Below are 23,347 nucleotides of genomic sequence, written 5' to 3' on the forward strand. Positions count from 1 at the left end.
TCTGCTGTAGAAGGAAATGAAGAACTAAATGATGTTTGTGCAATAGACCTCTGTGAAGGAGACTGAATACTCCCAAATCACCGCTGCCTGCAGCTGCACATGTCCTGTTTCCAAACACAATGTTTTCTTCAGCTGATCAGAGGAGTAGAGCACCTCTCCTGTGAGGAAAGGCAGAGAGAATTGGGATTTTTCAGCCTGCAAAATAGAAGGCTTCAGGGTGACCTAACTGGCCTTCCAGCACTTGAAGTGACCTACAAGAAAAATGGAGAGAGAATATTTACAAGAGCATGTAGTGCCAGGACAAGGGGGATTGGATTCAAACTTTAGGTTTGATATTAGGAAATAAAATTCTTTACTGTCAGGGTGGTGAGGTACTGGAATAGATTGTCCAGGGAAGTTGTGGATGTGATTTTCTCCAAGTGTTAATGGCCAGGGCTTTGAGCCATCTACTCTAGTGGAAAGTGCCCCTGTCCATGGCAGGGGGATTGGAACTAGATGATCTTTAAGGTCTCTTCCAACCCAGGCCATTCTATGATTCTGTGGCAGCCTACTAATTATTTCTTTCTTTTTAGTAAGGATTCTGCCACCTTTTTTCAGTAATGAGGTCTGTAAGGTGCTAAACAGAGCAGTACTTTTCAAATTTTTTCTTGAGACACAGGACTCCAGAATGCCCAGACCTATGCCTCAGGTTTCTCAGACCTTGCAGTGGCTCAGACATTTTCCATCCCACTCTAGGAACTCTAGCCTCTGGCTTAAACATTTTCAAACATAATTTGGCAAGCAAGCAATGCATATAGCCTTATACAAATTCTTAACCCTGGTCACTGTGCTCTTATAAAGGCACAGATGAGTCAGAGTGCTGTGGAAGAACATGCAAGTCCTAAGGTAGAGCTTTGCTTAACCTATTCTTCATCTCTTTATCTCTGCAGTGAACACCTCAGGCTAGGTGAAGTTCCTGTTCCCTTGTCTGCCCTGGAAAATTCTTATTAAGCAACAACACACCTAAAGTAATATCTTCTAATGTGGTGTCACTCCTGTGTCTCCTTTTTCCATATATCCAGACTCAGGACATGTAGTTATAACATGCAAGTTATTTTGTTTGATTCAGCAATTGAATACAAGTCCCCAGTGCCTCCGTATGGTTTTGCCATTCACTTTAAATCATTAATTCTGGCCAAAACAACTGTCTGAAGTACTTCATAGCACGTTGCTTTGTCTTCAAATGGACAGCATCCCAGCATATTGCAGAAAGAAGTGGAATTCCTACTTGGAGCCAGAAATACCCTAGCTTATCAGAGAGGAAATTGGGCACTGGGTTGTGTCTGGATTCATGGTGCATCCCTGACATCTGCTCCTGAACCTGTGACTCTTTGCCAATATATTCAGTTTTGTGTAAAATTTAGCTAGAACTAAATGTACTGGCAATCCTGGTGTGAGAAGTTCCAAAACTCAGTTTTGGGATCACTGCATGATTTCACTGCATCAAAAAAAGCTTAAGAGGGACTCTTCTCTCATTGTTTTTGTACTTTGCCCTGGGGATAAAAAAGCATTACCTTTCTCCTCCTCCCTCAGTGAATATGGGGATTTATATCTTCCTTGGAAAGATCCAGTTGATGTTGGAGACGGCTTAATGAATATTTTTTCATTTCCTGTGGTCTGCACTACATTCTCTAGGAAAAGAGGGAAAGAAATCTCTTGAACAAAAACTATAGGTTGTTCGGTACAAAACCACAGCAAAATGATTCTTTTGACCCCCCTCTGGCAGCCTGCTTTTTACTGATTCTGCCATTTTTTATGCCTCTGAAAAAATTGTTCTTTCAACAAGTTAAAAGCTCACTTGGTTTGCCTGCACACTCTAGTGGAAAGATAAATATGTCTTCTCTTTTTCCTTAGTATGTAGCATGAAAATAGACAAGATCATTGGGATTTATGAGGAAAAGTGTGGCTGGCTTCTGGTATTGGATTATGAAGTGCAACTTGGGATCACTAAGAACAAACATATATTTTGAAAACCTGATTAAGTACTTATTTTGGAAGGTCAAATATGACAAGTAATTTTTAAAACTATTTTTAATGGTTATTTTTAAGTTAAAACTTTTGCCATTTCAGAGGAAATCACATTCAACTCTATTTTGGCAGATAGCAGCGCAAGGAAAGTATTTTTAATGTCCATAATTGATTGAAGAATATCATTATTCAATGGGTTTTAGAGAAAAATAATTGTATTTAGGTGAGAGCTTTTCTTAAAACTGCATTTCAGCAAAATCAGAATGAACACAGTTCATTCAGAATATCTTCATCATGCAATATGTTCTAGAAGACTGAATAAAGAAATAAAAGTGTCTTACTATGTAATACAGAAGTTTAACCTTTTATGACATGACTAAATGGAGAAGGATTTTGAGGATCTAATTTCAAGTATTGTCTGTTTAACAATTTATTAAAACCTCTTCACACTTCAGTAAACTTTACACATTGTGGCTTTCATTCATTTCCTCCTTGACAGGTTGAATGAAAATATACAATACAGCTCTTAGATATTCATCTTTACCCTTTATGGTTATTTTCCTTTAAACAAACAAGTATTATTGGCTTTTGTTAATACTTATATATGAAAAAAACCCCTGATAGTACAATTCAGGCAACACAGGAGTATGACACATATCTCTGAATACATTTGGAGATAAAGCACTTAAAATTGAGGAGTATTTTAGAATCTGCTTATGTTGACAATTATATTTCCAGACCACATTCATTCATATAATACACCCAATGTGTTACCTCTGAGTAGTAAAATTGTTCTTCATTCACAGAAATGCATCATTGTATGGCATTTCTCAAACCTAAATTGTTTTATTGCTTAAATTGTTCTGGCTTTAAAAAAAAGCTCCATCAAAACATCTTTAAATAGTACATAAGTTTACACTGGTAGAAGTGGATAAGTAAAAATACACATAGCTGGGAAGCACTTTTACATTCTGTGTGAAACTAAGCTGTGTTTATCCATTTCCCTAAAATAGTGTATTATTTTTTTTCTGAGCTGTCTGAGCAGACTGGTATTTTTCAAACAAAAATTTTACTGATCATTTTTATTGAGCTTGTTTCATTTTATTGAATAATGGTAGCATTTACAAATCTACTCAGTAAATAATGCATGTAATTGCAGTTTGTGCTGAGGTATTAAGAGCTCATGATGATAAAAAGTATTTCTGTGGTAGCAGTGAATGTGAAATCTAGTTAGTTTGGGTTTCACCTAACAAAAAGTGGGATACATCTATTTCTTTGTTACCTTTGCTGATATGTAAGCAGAATGGACACAATAAAATAGAGGTGTGCCTGCTCATTCATGAGAAATAAGAAGCTGAATTTTACTCACACCTTTCTCCATCTCCTGTTTATCACATACTCTCCTGTACTGGTCAGCAGCAACAAGAAGCTGTTGTTTTGTAAGAAGTCAGTGGAAGACATCCAAAGTGAGAATCCTTGAAGATTATCTATCTTCACAAGTTTATTCAGGATTTTGACATTACTTTTATAAGGGCAAAATGGAATTTTTCCAATACCTATTTAGGGTTTTTGCTTAATTAACCAAGCATGTTATCTTATTACCTGACACCAAGAAATGGAACTGTACATGTGGTAAACTAGTTTTCAGAATGAAGTAAATAGTGGGGAGATTAAGTGTAAAACAGGTGTCATATCTTGGGCCAAATCCAGAGACAGTGTCAGCTGGTGAAAATCCACACTTTGTTAAATGCACATGCAATGTCTTATACTGATGAAACCTTAACCCCAAAAACGAGGATTAAGAACATACGAAGCTGCATAAATTAAAGTGTGTAGTTTTTTCCCTCATTTACTCTTAAATCTTCTAAAATCTCTCTGGCAAGTAAATGAAGTGTGAAGGCAAACTGAAGTATACGCCTACAATTTTTCTCTATGACTTTCTCACCCAGGGCAAGAGGCTGCAGCAGACTGGCCCTGACCTGTGCCACAGCCACATGGGTGTGTGACCGGACTAGCCTTTGCTTGTCCCCATGAAGAACAGAGTATGAAGCCAAGAAACTCTGAGGATATCACTGCTTTACAAGAGACAGTAGCCCCACAAGGCAGCTCAAACTGAGGCCATTCTTTACTTCTCTGACATCCTCTTTATCTAGTCGTACATGCATAATTTTAACTTTCCATCTCACAGGCTGGTTTATGGTCTTCTGGGATTTCTTTCTCTTCATAAGGAGGAGCTTCAGTGTACAATCTTATCCTTCCTCATGACCAGGCCCTAATTCTACAGCAGGTCTAGGCCATGTTCTAATCTCACAAAAGAGCTTCATTGAGGAAATTACTAAACTTCAAGAACTTTATAGCTCCTGTGGATTTTTCTGACCACTTAGAGACATGAAAATATCTGAGCTTAGAACCTTTCCTTTGTAGCCGGAAGATAGGGAAGCAGATAAGGTGGGAATGATACAACTTTTTCTATTCAGCTACCTTGTTTGCATTTAGGACAAGACCTTCAATCTCACTGCAGTGCAGAGAACTGTTATTCCAACACATTTTGCTGTAAACATAGAGGGACTTCACTTTTAGTTCCATCCCAAAGTCATCCTCAAGTAAATTGTCAAAAATTTTGTCTTTCAGTCACCAACTAAGTCTGAGAGAATTTCAGCATCTTGGTGTCAGAGTGGGATAAAGTCTGTGTCTCTGACTTTGATGTGTGGTTCTCATGAAGTCTTCTGCCACGTGAGTCTATATTCTTTTGAGGTTACTTTCAGGGAAACTTGAAGGTCAATAGTTGTTCACAATCACAGAGAGCTGCCTTTTCAAGACAGCACTTGATTTTAAACTAGAAGGCTTTGTATTTCTTCCTCAAAGCAGAGTAAACAGCAAATCAAATTTGCATATTTGTCACCTGACACTGTCTTCTGCTTTCTCACAAGGCAGTCATCTCACAGTTTCCTTTTGGGAGGCTGGCTTAGTGCTTGCCTCAAAAATCTCCTAGCTTCACTGTTTCCTCAGTTCCACCTACTGCTGCATTGAAAACTTTGTTCCTTGTTTTCACTTGTAGTCACATTAAATTAACATGAGCTGTGCCTTCTGGTGTAGAGAGAAAAACGGTGCTGGTCCATCAGCTCTCAAGCTGTGAGCTTCAGCTGGTGGCTGCCTAGTCCCAGGGACAGCCATGAGAGTGACCTACCTGTGTGATTACTGCTTTCTGTTTCCATTGCTTTCTTCTTTTATTATCAATATAAAAAAAAAAAATAGTCTCTTTAATTCAGTTAGATTATCATGTAGAAGTGCATGGGGGAAAGCAGAGTATATATATATGTATATGTATGTGTGTGTGTATATATATATGTGCATTATATAATATATATTTATAGCTATATATATTTGTCTTATATAATGCAAATAGTTATATTCTTCATGGGCCTGTTTCTGTCACACAAACTGCATCCTTCCCGTAGCATGTTCCCTGAATAATCTTCTTGTTCTCCAGTTGAGGTTAGAATTAATTAGCCTTTGATGTCTCCTCTGTCACTTCTTGTGACAATCCTCTTGGGTTATTCTTTAGTATGGATCTATCTAGTGCTGATTCTAGCTATCTCAGAGCTAAGCAGATGTCATTTTTTGCTTTGTAACAAGACCCCAGCTCTCTCACACAAAGTGACAGCATTTCCAATGGACTTACCATTCTAATCAGAAGTTCAGAGATACAGCATTTCTACTGGTATATTACAAAAGAGACCCCTAAGGATCTTTTTTTCTCACTAGGTCTCCAAACCAACAGATTATTTGAAAATAAATGAAAGAGCAGATGAAAAATGCAGAAAAATGCATTTTTTTCTGGATTGAATTTTCCTCAGGGTATTCTTCATAATTTTGGAGCTGATGCTATTTTAAACTTCTTTATTCTTTTAAACACAAGTGGTTGTGGACGTACATTGCATTCTGTCATTCTAAATATCAACCTATTTATAATTAAGGTACAACAAGTATCATGGGCAAACACAACAAAAGCAAATTATTTATCCTAGAGATTAAAAATATCAAATAAAGATTCCCTTTTAAAGGTGGCATACAATTCCATTCATGTGTAAGAATAAATGTGATTATGATATAAATAATCTTAGAAAAGCAATATATGTAAATTCTTACAACAGACATTTTTTCAGTGGCCATATTTTATTTCAAGTAGACAAAATAATTTATTCATTTGAGCCTGCAGTGCAAAAATAACTGAAGATCTAAGAAGCATGAACATAGGCACAATAAGGACAGTCCTAATAGACATATGGTGCAGTCCTGAGGTAATGGTGTCTTCTATCCTTCTCAGCAGTTCCACTTCTATTTACTCTCAGATTGTATGTTGACATTTCCTCCACGGGATGGTGAGGTAAACATACATTGTTTATGTTAGGTAAATGGCCATGCAGATTACTGACCAATGCTGGTGTAAAAGGCATTTGCTAGACTATGGTGCTGAGGAGTCTTTTAGAATTGCAGTAATACTAACTGAGGTTGTTGTGTCCCTTCTCCCTCTGGGCAGCTGTGCACACATCTGTACTCCAATCAGATGAAAGTTATTGTCCAAGTATTATCCAATAAGAAGGAATTTACTAACTTTATCTCATCAAGTACTACAGAACCCAATTTAGAGTGTAATTTTTCTTGGAAGGCTTGTTTTATAATAAACTTTGGGATCATTAGAGTAATAGAATCATAGAATATCCTGAGTAGGAAGGGACTGACAAGGACCACCGAGTCCAACTGTCAGCTAATTTTACCAAGCTTTAACTCTTACATTTTCTCTCACTAGGCAAAAAACATAAATTTACACAGCATCAATTGGATACACTAACTCAAATAAATCCAAAATACTACAATATTTTACTTATACAGAAATCCAAAACCATTTTGGAAAGCAAAAATAAGGAATTGTATGTTTCAGTTCCTAGAAATGAACCATTAATGGTTAGACATACTAAAACTAAATAATGTGTATATCATAGTATAACAATAATTATATTCCTAACTAGCCAATGAAGCAATTTCCCTTCAAAGGGAAAATGGGTAACTCAGATTAGTTGATGCTCTGCAGCCAGAGGGAGCATCAGTGTTGATGGTTTTTGTTCTATACTGTAACCTAGTACCACCTCTAAATCAAAATTCATCTTTTTCAAATAGAAGAGTTTTATTTCATTTGTTTAGATGAAGCTAGTAATTTTCCTTCCTGACTTTCATTGGCAATCTGTCTATCCTTATGGAACACAAGGCAGCTATATTCTCTTTTTCCTAACACAGGAAGCTTTCTAGATAGCAATTCTGTCCATCGTCATGACAAAATATCTAAACAGAGACACTCACATGGATTTTATTTTAATCTTGCCTACATTAGAATGAATTCTAAGACTTGGGATTCTATAATGCTACCAGATAGAACCTCCAAAGAGAACACCTTGTTTTTCCAGGGCCATCTTTCTTGATGTGTTACAACTCCCAATGATATGAAAAGTACCCTCCCATTCCTATGGAGAACACATTCTCAAAACAATGTGAACTCATTCAACAAAAGATAATTAAGAAAAGCAAACACTTACTTTTAAAATACTTGCCTTTTATAACTACATCAAAAGCTGAAAGACATCTAAAGACTGAAGAAAAAGGAAAAAAGATTGTTTTCTTAAAGCTGAAGTATTACTAATTCTTCTCAGTAACTCAGAAAAATAAGTTCAGAGAACTCTAGCACTAAAGTACCAACTTTCTGAAACTTCAGCAAGTTATTTTAAACAGGTCTCTTATTTTCCTCCACTTTGCTGAGTATTGGGATATTTGAATCATTTAACTTCTTTAACTGAATTATTTTGTGCACCACAAGCCAGATTTTGCAATATCAACAGCTCATCATGAAACAGAGCCAATGCAGCACCAGGAAATAGCTAAAGCAAGAGAAGAAACAGATTTGTTTAATTTTGCACACATATTCCTTAGAAATCAGTGATGAGGGTAAAGAAAATCCAGAACATGTATAAAGTTTTCCTAAAAAATGTTTGGATAAAATTAATTTCATATTTGTGAAGTTTTCCACAGACTACTGAAGGCTTAGTAGCAACGATTGCCAAAACTTTAATTTCAGTCAGTTTTATGGTCCTTGCCTTATTCCTAAAAGTATTTTTTTTAAAGAAGAGATTTAGAAGACAGTCAACAGTCAGGTTTTTAAAGTAACAGGAACCTTTAAGAAAGAATTTTTTAGTGCTGAGATTATTTTTTTCTGTCTTTGGAAATACAATTAACATCTGTGCTTAAATTTATTAATGATAAGTACTGAGTATATGTGTATTTGTTGTCTACCTGTGTATCTAACTCTATGAGAGCAAATAGTTTTGCCTGAAAAATGCATGAGTTACAGGAAAAAAGTAAAATCCAGACAGCTTTCACGTGGCAAGGTTTCACACAATATCATAATTCTATATAGTCATATTTGTAAGGGTGTATGGGTAAGAGACGATTTTTCCATTTGACAGTTTCCAACTATATAAAAAAACTCTACAAGAGACATGAAAAAGATAACTTCTATGTGAGGTCATTTTTGCCCTTTTTATCTGTTAGTGCCAGGGATTGCCGCAATTTGAATATCTAATTGTTTAATCTGGAAAAGAAAAGTGATTTTTCAAAGATTTGCAAAGATTTTGCATCATATGACTCTTATTTTTCAATTTTGAAAATTCTAAATGCACAACTTTCTCACAATGAGGGGGCCATTCTCACAGTTATGGAAATATCATCTTTGCAACTTTTCTCTTGCCTTCTGGAGCCTGTTTATTTTATGTATGTATATGCAGTACATGTCTCCTGGAGTACCCCATGGCTAGCACTACATTAAAAGAAGCTTTCTTTAGTTTAAAGTGAAGCAAAGCCAGAGAGAGATGTGCTCTGGAGTAATAAGGAAAACATGGAGATTGAAAAGTACTTAACATTACTTACTGCCGTGTTTGCAAATGTCAACGACCATTCAGAGATGGAGGGGTTTTTCCATGTTTAAAGACTTTATTGTCCATGAGAAAGACAAGAAATATTTCCATGAAGATGTCAAGGGATAACAGGATGGTCATTAATACTGGTGTACTGAATGGGAAGAAAAAAAGGCAGAGTCAGGAATGCTTGTAATGCTGCAATGCAAACATGACCTGGAGCACAGAGTCCAGCAGCAGCAGCAGGGAATACTGCAGAAACTCGGCCCTCTTTTTGTGTCACCTTGGTCTGGTGTGGCCTTTTAGCACTGTCCAGCTGGGAGAAACCAGAATTTCAACAGTAAACACACAATCTCAGATATCACAGTTGTAGAAAGAGAAAGAAAGGCTAAATGTCCGGTTTGCTAGCCGGCAGAGTGAGGGTACACCTGCTCCCACCTCTTTTATAGAACTCTGCTAAGCACCAGAGATTTTAAAGGAGCAGTGAGATTAACGAACAGTTTTTTACACAGTGCTGTATCATTAAAGGCAGGTGCAGTCAGGTACAGTTTAGTTCTTACTGCTAAACATAGGGAATGTTTCAGAAACACAACCTCCAGGGAAGTTGAACAGCCCAAGACTCAACTCCAAAACATCTTCAAGGTCGCCTGCTTCTGCATGGGAAACAGAAGGTCACAAAATCAAGTCTTTAGACTAAATAAAAGCAGCTATGTCATCCAAGAGATCTGTTTGATAGATACACTAAAATACAAAACAGCATTATCCAAAGAGTAACAATGTTCTATCAAAAAGGACAAAAAGGGAGGGGCAGGGGAGCAGATATTAGAATCATAGGATCATTTAGATTGTAAAAGACCTTTAAGATCATCAAGTATAACAGTTGCTGTAGTGCTGACAAGTCCACCACTAAACCATACCCCTAAGTTCCACGTCTAATCTCCTCCAGGAACGGTGATGACTCATCCACTTCCCTGGGCAGCCTATTCCAATGCTTGAAAACCATTCCTGTGAAGAAATTTTTTCCTAATATCCAATCTAAACTTCATCTGGTATAATTTGAGGCCCTTTCCTCTTGTCCTACTGCTTGTTACCTTGGGGAGAGGAGACAAACCCCCACCTTTCTACAGCCTGCTCTCCGGATGCTGTAGAGAGTGATAAGGTCTCTCCTGAGTCCTTTTCTCCAGGCTGAACAACTCCAGCTCCCTCAGATGTCCTCATGAGGCTTGTGCTCCAGACCCCTCCCCAGCTCTACTACATTTCTCTGGACATGCTCCAGCAGCTTGATGTACTTCCAGTGAGGGCCCAGAACTGAACACAGCACTTGAGGTGCAGCCTCACCAGTGCCGAGTACAGAGGGACAATCCCTGCCCTGCTCCTGCTGGCCACACCATTGTTGATACAGGCCAGGATGCCATTGGCCCTCTTGGCCACCTGGACACACACTGGCTCATGTTCAACTGCTGTCAACCAGCACCCCAGGTCTTTTTCCAATGGGCAACCACTTTCCAGCCACTCTTCCCCAAATCTGTAGCAGGGCATGTCATGATTGTGACCCAAGTCCAGGATTCAGCACTTCATTAATGAACCCCATAAAACTGGCCTTGGCCCATCAATACAGTGTGTCCTGATTCATCTGCAGAGCCTTCCTGCCCTTCAGCAGACCAACACTCCCATATATATGCATGTCATGACACTCAATATAATTTGTTCCACATTGTGTTGGTTTTCACCTTCTCTTAAAGACCATAAAACATCAAGGCTTAATTATTTCAAGTTCTAATACTAGAACTCCATTTTGAAGGGATGGTTTATCAGTTGCTTGGATGTGTACTGCCTTTTATTATCAGAGAAGTATTTCTTGCTGAGACCTTTATGTGGGTTACAATTTCCCTTTCATTAACTAGTTTCTCAAGTGCCTGCAGTAATACTCTGGGAGATATGAGTGGCACTTGCTACATGAGGTTTTTATCTTCTTCTCCTCTCCCCAAAGCAGGAATTGCTCATGAAGTAAAATATTTTTCTCTGCTAGGTTTTACTTTGCCATATATACATGCAGCAAAGGGCTAAATAGAGTTAGGTCAAAGAAATTATGTCTTCTAGCTCCTGCTGGAGTTCATTTCACTGTCTTGCACTCTTGTCTGGTTGAAACTCTTATCCTTGGGGAAAATAGTTCTATTGCCACTGAGGATCAACAACTTGAATGGGAATATACCTATTTCATAATACCTAGCAGCTTTTAATTTAATGACTTAATTCTTTCTTGTTCATCAATTAAACATGAACCATTTCTTTCCTTTTTTTCCTTTATTTTTTTAAAAGAAAAAATATTCCATGAAGCTTTTCTCCTTTTGATCAGAGCATCTGAACAACTGGATATGATGTGATGAAATTTTACAACTCTTCAGTGCTGTTCTGCAGAGCTTTTGGTCTGCCAGTACACAGTACTTTTTGTTGCTTTAAAACTTGTAATTTTATTTTGGTTTCCTCACTACTCTTTTACAGGAGAAAAATGTATCTCCTAAATTAAAAAGGCTGAAAGGATTAGGAAAGGAAAAAGTTTCAATGTTCTGAAAAGATGCAGCTGATTACAAGATGAAAAAGATAACTGAGTAAATATTTATACTTTTAGTACATATTTGTCATGCCCTTTGCACTGTTTTTTATCCTGAGCATTGTCTTTTTCCTACCGGTGTGCTTATGGTTCCTCTTGAATAAAGTAGATTCACTTTCAGCATGATTTATTGCAATCAGTAGAGATTGATATCATATGCTATTAAGTCACTTGTATAGTTATGTCGAATAATTAACGAATCAAATCACCCAAATCCCAAGTGCAATAACAGAGCAAATATTTTTATTTAAGCCAAAGTACTGCAACTGTGAAGAAATATTGGGACAGAAGGACACTAGAGTTACCTTTCAGCTAATGAAATGTGAGCAAATCCCTAGCAAAACAAAAAAGGAAGGAGTGTGACTGAAAAAATATAAAATAATCTAAAGGATTTTGAATTCACAGCAAAGTAGAAAAATGTAAGTAGAATGTACACAGCTAATTTTCTCCTCAAAGTTCTAAGTTTACCAAAAGTGAAATTCCAGCCCCCTGAATGTAGGCAGTACACTGGGTTAGGGAACATTTATCTCAATGAAGCCATGCTCCTGTATCAACTCTGCTCCCTTACAACCTCAGGTTGGCTAAGAAGACTGCTGTCTTCAGTGTGAGCCCTGGTTAGGAAGAACTTCCACAGTCAAAACACGTGTGGATCAGGTCTAAATATATTATACACAAACCCTTCGCTCTATACATGAAAAATAAGACAGAAAAATCAGATTTACCTAGCATAGGCAGACAACAGGGCGATGCTGTGTGATATACCTTAAAATGTACTTTGTACAATACCAAGAGCGGCAGGTCAAAAGAGATGATCCTCCCTGTCTTCTACTCCACTGTTTTGCTATCCCACCTGGAGTATATCCAAACCCAGGGTCCTCAGCACAGGACAACATGGACCTGTTGGAATGAGTCCAAAGAAGGGCCATGAAGATGCTCAGAGGGCTGGAGTACCTCTCCAATGAGGCAGGCTGAGGGAGCTGAGGTTGTTCAGCCTGGAAAAGAGAAGGGTCTAAGAAGACTTTATAGCACCTTCCAGTAGCTAAAGGGGCTACAATAGAGCTGGAGAGGGACTTTCTACAGGGGCATGTAACTGATAGGACAAGAGTTGATGGCTTTAAACTGAATAAGGGTAGGTTTAGGTTCAGTATTGGGAAGAAATTTTTCTATGTGAGGGTGCTGAGGCACAGGAACAGGTTGCTCAGAGAAGCTGTGGATGCTCCATCCTTGGAAATGTTCAAGGCCAGATTGAGTGGAGCTCTAAGCAACCTGCTTTAGTGGAAGGTGACCATGACTAGGGCAGGGATATCGGAAATAAATGATCTTTAAGGTCCCCTCTGATCCAAACCATTCTATGATTCTGTGAATCACTCCAGCACATTTCTAATTAACAGATCAGCAGTGAATCTCGTAGATGGACTCTAGCCTTACTTGGACAAGAGGTTCTTGCATCTATTCTAGGGAAAAGAATTATGCATTTCCTTTTCTGTATCTCTGAAAACATAACTTTGAACAGTGAAACAGAAATATATCAAAGCCACATATAAAATTGTTTTAAAAGTCTGCTTTTCTGCCAAATATTTCAGTGATTTATGGATGTATACTTATCACACCCCTTTAAACTTTGTGATATGTAGTTTTGGGTAAATAACACATCCCACCGTTTATTAACAGTTTTGATACTGATTATTTTAATGTAAGACCTAGGGAAAATGAAGTAACAAAAACTTCATTTTTTCTAGGACTTTAGACTGTATATATATAAATTTATATTTATATGTATATGTGTAAATATACATATATGTATATGTATATGTATATGTATAAAATGGTAGCTGTAGTATTGCTATGGTTGAAATCAGACCAAGAAGAGGCACCTACCCCCCTTTCAGTTATATGTAAGTGATAGTCCTGTCAAGATCTCAAGTCATACAGTCAGTGTGCTCAGGAGAGAAAAGTAATTGGGCAGAGACCTTTTCTGGCTGATATTCTAGATATGTAAGAGAGTGAGAAAATGAGAATAAGAGAGATGAGAGAAAAAAGACAGAAAAAAGTCTTCTGGCCACAATAGATATCTTTGTGTTGTGTTTTGAGAGATGTCCAGAGTGAGCATGGAAACATGGCTCTGGGAATTGCTTCCCTGACAAGATGAGACACCAGCTCTCCGGCACATTTAGAGGTTCAAGTACTGCTGACATGCTGTTAGCTCAGTGTCAGGCACTTTGGATGCTCTCAGGCACACCTCCATTCTGTATCTGCAGGTTGCCTGCAAGCATTTCTGCAATCACTGGAAGTGCTGCCTGGGACTTGGCTGCATATACTGGAGGCAAGCAGAGTTGGGAATACACCATGTTTCTGGCTTCTTCAAGGCTCCACTTTAAGACTGATATTCACAAAGCCAAAGACTGGTAACATGATCCTGAAAAAAAACCTTCAAACTCCCTAGTGAAAGTATTTGTGTCAGATGTTGATCGCCAGAGATTTGGTTTAAAGTATGAGGGATTTTTAAAAGTGAAAATATATGGAAAGAATAACTTGAAATGAAAGAAATCTTCCTTCAAGACAAATTGATCTGAGAACAGGAGAAAGAAAAGGTGTGTAAATACCAGTAAGAGTGGCAGATGTTTTGAGAACGCTTCTTAATGCCATCTCTCAAAAGCAATAAGCAGTAATAATGTTTAACTGACATAAAAAAATGCTGTACCTATCTTATAATATTCATATATTGCAAATCTGTCTACAACTCTGTGAATAGAGCTGCATCCTCAGCAGAGCTGTGCACCTTCAGAGACATGCAAGGCCCACAACCAGGCAGGCAAGACATGTCTTTCTCCAGCTGTGCTCCTGCTTGTGGGCTTTAGCAGAAGACAAAGGGGTAGCATTTTCTGCCCTGTGATTTTAAGGCATGTAATTAACCTGCTTCTATTTACTGGATACACAAATGCTCCTGGGAGAGTGAACTGCTCTTCTTCGAGGAGTGTAACAAATAAACAAAATGGACTGACTGTTTAATCAAGTAATTGCCCTAACGATGCCCTTCTAGGCACAAACACTGGTGGGTTTGGGAGAGAGCTTGAGTGTTGTTGACTTTTGGTCATGTTTCAAAGGCCATTTATTTACTCAGATTTCTTCTCAGAGAAGAGCTAAGTGCACAGAGTTATTTCCTTTAATCATAGAGTAGAGTTTTGGACATTCTGGACAATTTGGTTATATTTTACCACTCTGTAGTCTTTCTTTTCTTAGCTTATTTAAAAAATAATAATTTTGGCGATGTATTCCAGCTTGCTAACCGAATAAGCCAATTTTAAGATAAGCATACATATTTTTTGTGTTTAAGAATTAAGTCTATAAATGAAATTAAAAAGAAAAATTAAACATTAATTAAATTTCAGATCACTATGGAGGTCCATATTTATAGGGAATTCACAGAGCCAACATAAATCCATGGCCAGCTGTATTCAAAGGGAGAAGTGAAATACTTTCAAGAAAAAAAAAAATTCTGTTTAATTATTAAACTCTTTTCATACTGTCTTTTTATACTCTTTGTTTCCAAACTTGAAAATTTTTTAAACAGCTATAATCATGAAGTAACAGTCCTCAGCAAATACCCATCAATAGTATTGCCCCAGGAGTATAGTAAATCCAGAGAAATTCTTTACATAGCAGAATAAACAACATTCTCCTATATGTCCTTCAAATCTGAAGTCTGAACCTGTTTTTTTATGGAATAGAACTAAAAACTGATGGAAAGGTTGAGAAAGGACAAGCTGATATGGCTAACGGGGGAAGGAGCAGCTTAACAAGGGCCCCCAGACTGTGCCCCCACAGAAGCTGTAACAGGCTGCTGATTTGTTGTCTACATCTGGAAGAAAGGAGATCCAACATCTCATCGTGCAAAGCTCATTAACCCTCTCACACTGATGTCTTCCTTGTACACCTTTGGCTGTGTTCACTTTCTGTAATTACAATAAATGGCTCCTAATGAACAGGTAAGTCATGATCATACACACTGATCCTTCCCCAACTCACCAAAGAAACTGTTACTTGACTTTAGATAAGAACAATGAGATGAACAATGAGCTTATCCCCAAAGCTGCTTCTCCTCAGAGAGTTGACATTTTTCTCTTATTTGGCTGGAGTATGTCATGCCTTCTCTTCCTCCATCAGAATTTAGAGTAGTTGATCTTAGAGGAACTCTTTTCATGCTCAAAGTGGGCAGCTGGCGACTCTCTGGGGGATGTGGGCTCTCTGTCAACAAGACCAGAACCTACAACACTACCAGTTTCTTGCCAATTTTAATAATTTAATTTTTAAGTCCTGGAATGCGGTACCAATGTGTTACCCTGTCATCATTTTTAATCCCATTGTGCCTGGTCTCTGTTCACTTCTAAATTTCACAGTAGTGCTTTCCAAATTGTAGCTGATTGTCTCTCATCTGACAAAGTAATGTCTGTAATTTAGGGCTGCGTGACGAATCTGCCTCCCTGGTAAGTGGCTCAGCTCGTGGTTCACCCAACCAGCCGGACACAGATGCAGCTAGCAGGGCAGAGACAGGGAAATGTGTGGGAGTTTTTTATTAATAATGTGGTAATTTATTAATGACACTGCTTGCATTTGGGACTTTTGTAACTCATCATGGAATCCTATTATTCACGAGTACATAAAAGGGGGATATAAATATATATTTTTATATATTTATTTAGCCCTTAAATCCAGACTAAGAATAACTCACAGTAGACTGCCCCAAAACTTGATCTCATCAACATTTTTTTCAGATAATGTGATACAATTAAAAAAAAAAAATGAAACCATCTGCTTGCCATTGTTTGCAGACAGTTTAAAACAAATTTTAAAAAACTACATAAAAACTTCCTGCATCTTTTTTTAAGTGAAGATTTTTCCTGTGCATACTCACACGGAGTAGTGGTCTATATTGAGAGAATGGTAATTGACAAAGATTGAAGTTATAATCCCTTATGCTTATTCTTGCTGGCTGTCCAGCAAGAAATAAACTGGGAATTTTTACTGTGCATTTGCTAAAAGTTTATGGACAAAGTCCAGCAGCTCTGCTGACATTCCCTCTCTTACTGAAGCATGTTGTAATGGCTTAGGTTGTGCATAACCTCCTAATGAGGTCATATAACAGTTGCTCTGTTACTCTCAGTTGTTACAGGAACCACAGTTCATTCTTTCTGGCCTTTTTGTAAAGCATTTTGTGATAGTTTATCAGAGAGGGAACTGTGTCTGACCAAATTTCATGCAGGCATGGGAGAATTGTAAAGAATACACACTCCATGCGTAGCAGAAAAACACAATACAGTATCTTTTGGGCATAGTACCTATTCCTTCAAGGAGACCTCATGTCTAACTGGTAGATATCTCATCATCCCTGCTTTTCTTAATTTGTTTATATTTATCTTTATGTTAGTATGCGTTGACTGTTCTACTCCAGCAGGAACTCTTAAATGAAAATATTGAATTCAAATATCATATGAATGTATTCACATGAGATTATATCTTTGTTGGTATTACTCATGCAGGTGCTAAAGAAATGTGTGATTTTTAATGCTTATAATGGGCACCAGTCTAGAGGATCAGAGGATGTAAAAGGTTTTAGTTTCTTTTATTTCACAATTTATTTTTTTTCCATAGAGGAGCTTGCTAACTAATTTTAACAAACCTACTGCCTCGTTCAACAACTTGGCACAAACTTCAAGGGACTTTTCCAGCTGCATCTGATCGATCCTTGCCACAATGAATAGAGGCTAAACAGACCTTCTGGTATTATGGGTGTCTGTCTTCTTACTGGAAGACCTCCTACTGGACTACACAAACTGCCCTTCACACTGGCCAGTTTTCAAACATGAGAATACAACATGGAGATTAATCCATGGATGAAGTGCTTTTTATTGGATCTAAATGTTTTTGCTACACAAGCAGAACACAAAGATCTAGCAAGAAAAATAAACACACATTTTCTTAATTTATCTTGACATGAGAATTCAGTGTATCCAAGAGAAACTTTGTTTACTTCCTTTTCCAAATAAATTCCTTTGAAGTCAGAAAAACTAAAGGTATTTGGTTTTTGTCCAGTATTCTCAAGATCATATGCCCAGTTGCAGTAATCTTCTTTTACATATTTTCTTTTAAGATGAGCTAATGAGTCACATTCACTGCACTCATTTATGTTTTATGATGGCATTTCAGAAGTCATGTTGTACAGAGTTACATACTCAGGCTCACATCGATGCAGGGGCAGTGCAAACTGGCACCACAATTATGTTTGCCAGGAAAAGGCACATTTGCAGAGCATACATAAATTTATCTATAGTCAACAAAGTAATACAGTGAGAGGTATCCATCCAGTTGAATAAGGCACTTGAAAAATATTTTTACATAATGAAAGGAAAATTCTGGAGGATAGAAGTTCATTTGCACAGGATATAAGGTGAAAAATTGTGCTGCTGTCTTAATTAAATCCATTTTCAGGACTGGAGGTTCAGAATATCCTGAAGGGAAATTCAGAAATTTGGCTTAATTCTGACCGCCCCCAGTGGCAGCTCTGAGACCCAGATAACAGAGAAGGGGGCTGAGGGTATGAGGATATTTCAGACACAAGTCTTCTCCACTGTTTTTACTCCAATAATTGTTCAGCTGCCTATGCCTCCCACATCACCACCCTCTTCTCACAACAGCACAGGCTTTCCCGTATTGGCCCATGTGTACTTCCTTCAAGGTACTCATGTCTTCCCAGTGGCAGGTCCCCACTGAGCCTACCATGATCTAGTAAACCCATATTTTTGTATCTCCTAAGACTAGCTTAATTGTGTTGGCAGCATTAGAAATTGTACACTGTCAAAATGCCCTTTTTTTCACTTGAATTTCAGCTACCTCTACTCATAGAATAAAGGGAGTGAGAAGAGATACAGGGATTTAATTTATCATAAGGAGCATTGAGAAAAGAAGGCAGCAAGCACTAGACAAGTTGAAGATTTTGTTAGTATTGTTTATACTAAATTTGAGCATCCAACCCGAACCTAGCTTAAACAAAAGGGAGTTCATTCATTAAATTCACTGGCATAGGATCTGACTCTAAAACATCATCTTAGTTTGCAGTCTACTAACCTATTGAACTGAGACAGTGCAAAAATCAAATCAGCATGAGGCATTTGTTCAGAGACACATGAATCTCAGATTTAAGAAATCTAAAAAAAGTCTAAATGTCTTGTGCTAGCAATAGTTTCATGTTTACAATTACAGCATGGTCAACATTCTTAAAAGTTTGATTTATTATATGACAAAGTGTTATGCAGGTCCAATAACTTTTGAGGTGCCACAGATACCAGTAAAACATCTAATGTGCTCTTTTTGGGAGCTTATTGCTCCTTAAAATCACTGTAGACCACTAACCACAAAATCTGGAAGTAGGTGCTGTACTATTTACTTTAGAAGGGAAGATAATTGATTAATTGACTACCTCTCAGATTACTTCATGACATCAAAATCCTGCTACAAAAGATAACACTAAAAATTTCCTTTTCATCAAGTTACCAAATATGATTTATCCAATGGGATTGTTCCTGATGCACTAATCTTTCTCAGATGTTTTCTTTGACTCTGGGGTAAGAACCAATTTCTGGAGGGTGTTCTGCCTTTTTCAAGGAAACAGCCTGGGCAATCCAGTTGAGTCTTAAGAGCTTCAAGACTGGTTTTGATACGCAGCCACTGTGAGGAAATCCCAGTGTACACAGTCCAATACTGAGAATGAAAAGTTTCTTAATCACTGATTTATGACTGCTTGCACCAGAGTCACTGACAGTTAAAGGAAATAATTACATCTAGCTTAACTGGAAAAGATGATTATTCTTGTTTTGATATTACTACTGTTGGTTGTTGTTGTCTAGCTGCTATTTATAACATGTAATTTTTGTGTTTCTGTTCCAGTTAAGTGTACCTTCTTCCTGACAAAACCAGAACGTTTTATTTCTGAGTCAAGTATTGAGATTAAAAATTGAAACTGAAGGAAATTCTAAAAGAAAGTTAATTAATTCTTAAACAACTGAAAAAAAGAAGACACTACAACAGAAACCAGTGAGATTGGATTCAATCAATTGGAATCAACTGATATTCCTTCACTGCAGAAATATACTGGGACAAAACATTTCAGTTTGAGCTATTATTTTATTTCTTGAAAATAATACAATAAAAAAATTATTTTGGCAAATATTTTGGCCCAGTTCTGCCAGGAATCCTTTCTGAATCAGCACAAAATTAAGTCATTGAGACCAGAAATTCATTATCCCAAATGATCACAATTTGAAGGAAAAAGTTAATCTTTACAGGTGGGTTGTAGATAAGTTATGCTTATAAAAAGATGCTCTAGTTGTGCCTATTCATAATTGGAAAGATAATATCAGATTATGTGAGATTTTAAGAATAGAAAATAGGCAGATGTCAGAAAGGAACATCACAGTTTGGTGTGAGACACTAGACTGCAATTTGTGACAATAAGAAACATAAATCAAGGGGAACTGAATCCCAGAAGACATTGACATTGTGATGCTTCATCACTGCAAATAAATATCTTTACAAAAGGTCCTTTGCCAAACTCCTAAAATGTCTGGGGTTTAGTGCAAAATTGCTTCAGACAGAGATGTTCCCTTCTAAAAGCACACAGAGGCAGTCTGCATTACAGCCTTTGGGTCAGCTTTAAGACACTTGCATGAAACTACATATGAAGTCTTGTACTGTACTGTCCCTATTGCTTGGATAATGAAAAAATTCAGTCCACAAGCCTCTTAAGTTTGCACATTTCATGAGTTTTATATTGAATTTAAGAAGAGAAAAGTATGAGGAATAGAACTTTTAGGCAATAAAAGCCTAAGATTCAGTTATTTCTTGAAAAACATGTCTCTGATAATTTAATTTTTTACTTTAAACAGTGTAAGTACTTTGCAAATTAATATTTTTTATGCACTGGGGCAATTTCAAATGAACTTATTTCCTCTATTAAATCTAAAGAAAAGAAAACACTTTGGCACAAAAATAAAAGTGACTGACACTTACAGAAAAAAAATGTGAGTAGTTATTTGAAGCAATAATCAAGTTAACATATGTAAAAGGGTTATGCTGTCATTGCAGTAATTTTCCATGTTTTACTCTCCAATAGAGCCATTTATGATGTTTCAGACATTTAGATTTTATTACTGTGTTCACCAGTCACCCTGGAAAAGTGAGCTCTTTGCCTCTTCTCCAAAGTCATCCATCACTAACCTTAAACACTTAAACATTTTGGAGGGAGATTAGAACTGTATGAGTCCTAAAGCCCCACTTAAAAAGATGGGAACATTTAAGGTGTGACAGGGAAAATACATGAAGCATGAGTGATCTGAGATTTCCAGATGCTATTAGATTACAAATGACAAAAAGTAGAATTTGTAGAAAAACAGGTAGATTGTCCTTAACTTTGCCCCTTCTTTGTTAAAATCCAAGATTTTCCTACCTCATAGTACTTCAAGTAATGTGCTTGACATGTATCATGTAAAATAAGTTCCTTGAGAACTTGCATTTTTCTATGCATTTACAAAGCAGCTGTTAAAAATTATTTCAATTCCTTGTATTACTTTCACAGTCCAACTTCACTAAGACTGATACTACAGCAGCACAACTAACCAAGTTCTCATTTTTATCATTTGAAGTTATGTAATGATACATGTTAAAAGCCCCACAAAATTAATTTCTACTTGCATTCCTGTGATGTCAAATTCTAACACTTATCCATCTGCCACAGAAGCATTCATCTGCAGCTTAAAACAGAGTCTGTTCCAGTCCTCTCTTTGGCGTTTTGGTTTGGCATTCTTTTGTTGTTTTATTTTACTTTTTTTATTTCAATTTATTTTACTGCATTTTAGTTAGCAAACAATATCTGGTTCTTCTTCAGCCTTCACCTCTTCCAGAAAACTTGAGAATAAAAACTGCAATTCCTAAAGCAATAAACAAGTCCTAGCAGTCTTTTTGTATCTCAAAGATGAGAAAAGTGGATCTGTTACAACACTGCAGAATTCCACCATGATGTGTTAGGTACCCAAATCCAATAAAATATATAGTTGTCTTGCTAATGAGATTTTTCTTTTAATTCTCCAAGTCTTCTCCAAAGCATACAGTGTATACTACCCAAATTAACCCTTGGATGTTGGTCCTTTAACTTCCAAGAATCCTGTCTTGGACATTTTCACATTTTTCAGTACAGATAAAAAGATATTTGAGAACACTGTCCTGCTAGATGACAGTGACTTTCATGAACATAAAAGTGGTATTTGAAAAGGCTGGGTGATTTATTGGATGCATTTTAGAGGAGAGATGGATCTTGATAAATGTCACTTCTTTTTCTTGTGTGCTTTTCTTTGTGGGTGGGTTTTTGGGGTATTAGGGGCGGGGGGAGGGTTGCTTTATAAGACCTAACAACATTTATTTCCATTCATAACTGATAGTTGAAGCCAGGGGAAAAAAATAGAAAAGACATGGCAATTCATTTCTATCTGAACAGTAGATATATTAATTAACACTTCCCCCTGAGGGGAAGGTGTGTTTTCACAACCATCACACACATCATCCTGTGGCCAGCTCACAGTTCCAGAGTTCAATAGATCCAAATTTCATGGGATAATGCAGAAGGTATTTCAGAAAAGCTTAAACAGTGTTTTTATAAATCCTTTACTCTTTTATATTTTGCTGATTATGTGTGTTTGCTAGCACAGAGAAAGCAAACTGAAAAAGAAATAAATTCCATGAGAATAGCTTATTGTCTGAACGGTAAATTGTTGAGCTTTCTGTACTTTTTATAAGTCAATCAAAAAGGTTTTCTCTTGCAGAGAATGTATTGCTCATACTCCTTCACTGCTGTCTCACTGATATCAAGCAGAATGAAATTATACAAAGTCATACAATGTGTTGTTATGCAGTGAGAGACAAGGATTTATTAGGTAACTATGCAGGAGAAACAGGAAATGATGTGTCTTCATAAATAGCTGAGATTTTGTTCCCTGACTGGAACACTTTCTGAACTTCACTTTCTTGGTTCTTATTCATTCTCACACCTAGTGATCAGCTGAAATGAACCCTGAACAATGTTACTGCAAAACACTATTATCTCATGTTTTCCATTCTGTTTGAATTTTTTTTCTCTCATGCTCTAACTTTACCAAAAAATTTCTGACACTGATTTTCAGATGAAAAACATAAATCTTAGTATTCATTAAGCTAAACAGAGGTCCTTATTATTGTGCAATCAGTCACAGAGCTCAAATAATAAAGAGTGATTCACAGTCCTCATTTCATTTGAAGTTGTGAGCAGCTTCCTATGGGTAATTTTTGGGAGGAATGTTATTTATTTGTAATCAGCTTGTGCTTCTTTGGCTCTGTGCAGCTCATAGAGTTGCAGACACACACAAAACTCCCTATACACAGTAGGGGAGCAGCTCTCCCTTTTGTTTTATTTCATTCCATCTGTTATTTCTTACCTGAACAAGAAGGGATAGGAGTAATACTTTCTTTTCTTCCTGGTGGTTTATGGATATCCAATACAATTCTAGTGTCTTCTCTGGACTTTAGCGAAAAACAATACCTAAAACCATTCCAGCCCCCCACTCATTAGTGAGAAATTTAATTTATTTTATTTGGCAAGCTGTTGACATTCTGATCTTGTACAAAAAGCTTCCCACTGCTGCTGATTTGGGTGAGCAAGAAAAAGAGAAAAAGAGTTACTGTTTTT

This window comes from Poecile atricapillus, chromosome 2 (assembly GCF_030490865.1).
Source record: "Poecile atricapillus isolate bPoeAtr1 chromosome 2, bPoeAtr1.hap1, whole genome shotgun sequence".
Classification (NCBI taxonomy): Eukaryota; Metazoa; Chordata; class Aves; order Passeriformes; family Paridae; genus Poecile; species Poecile atricapillus.